The 1,213-nt window shown below is 41.0% G+C and overlaps 1 pseudogene; it reads left to right on the top strand.

Moving 5' to 3' along the window:
- The first annotated feature begins 518 nt into the window (after positions 1-518).
- On the top strand, positions 519-616 carry LOC114238653 (U6 spliceosomal RNA; annotated as a pseudogene).
- Positions 617-1,213: the final 597 nt, after the last annotated feature.

Genomic DNA, 1,213 nt, shown 5'->3' with positions numbered 1-1,213 from the left:
TAATTTTAAGCATGTCACTTCATCTCCCTTGGCCTCACTTTATGAATTAACTCATAATAATAATAATAATAATGGATGTATTAATTAACTAGTTGGGGAGAATCCCTTCACAATGTTTATCAAATCATCACTGTGTACGTTTGAGATATCTTGCAATTTTAGTTGTCAATAATACATCAGTAAAACTGAAATAAAAAAAAACTCATAAAAACTATTCTTGAGATGAAATCTGCAAACGCAACACACTTTACAAATGCAGAGGCAGAAGTGACACATTCACACATAACTCACAGATGAGCCATACAGATATAAGGATATTGGAGTTGCAACATAAGGAAATTTCTCTGGAATGTGACATCTCTAAGGAGAAGAAATTGAGCAGGAAATGCTGCCTTCTTGTAAGTGGTCTCATTAGTGCAAAGCTCTGGACTTAGGTCACAGTTTGGACCCTCGCTACATCATTTTGAGACCTTGTGCCTCTGAGAATCTTCTTCCTTGTCTATAAAATGGGGATGGCAGTGTTCACTTTGGCAGCACATATACTGAAATTGCACGGATACAGAGAAGATTAGCATGGCCCCTGTGCAAGGATGTCAGGAAAACGCCACATTTTTTTATGTATAAACAACAAGCATATATTATACAGCACAGGGAATTACAGACATTATCTTGTAATAACTTTTAATGGTGTATAATCTGTAAAAATACCAAATCACAATGCTGTACACCTGAAACTAAAATTGTAAATCAACTAAACTTCAATTTAAAAAATGGGGATGACGGGGCTTCCCTGGTGGCGCAGTGGTTGAGAGTCTGCCTGCCGGTGCAGGGGACACGGGTTCGAGCCCTGGTCTGGGAAGATCCCACATGCCGCGGAGCAACTAGGCCCGTGCGCCACAACAACTGAGCCTGCGCGTCTGGAGCCTGTGCTCCACAAGAGAGGCCGCGATAGTGAGAGGCCCGCGCACCGCGATGAAGAGTGGCCCCCGCTTGCCGCAACTAGAGAAAGCCCTCGCACAGAAATGAAGACCCAACACAGCCAAAAATAAATAAACTAATTAATTTAAAAAAAATAAAAATAAAAATGGGGATGACAATTCCTACTTAAGATATTCTAAGATTAAATAATGACGTAAAATGCCTGGCATCTAGTGGGTATTCAGTTAATCGAGGTCTTAACCTCCCCTTTCCCTCATCCGCGTGACAACAGCAG

Source organism: Balaenoptera acutorostrata, chromosome 2 (assembly GCF_949987535.1).
Source record: "Balaenoptera acutorostrata chromosome 2, mBalAcu1.1, whole genome shotgun sequence".
NCBI lineage: Eukaryota > Metazoa > Chordata > Mammalia > Artiodactyla > Balaenopteridae > Balaenoptera > Balaenoptera acutorostrata.
Note: the sequence above shows the minus strand (reverse complement) of the source record. Positions and strands in the feature narration are given on the sequence as shown.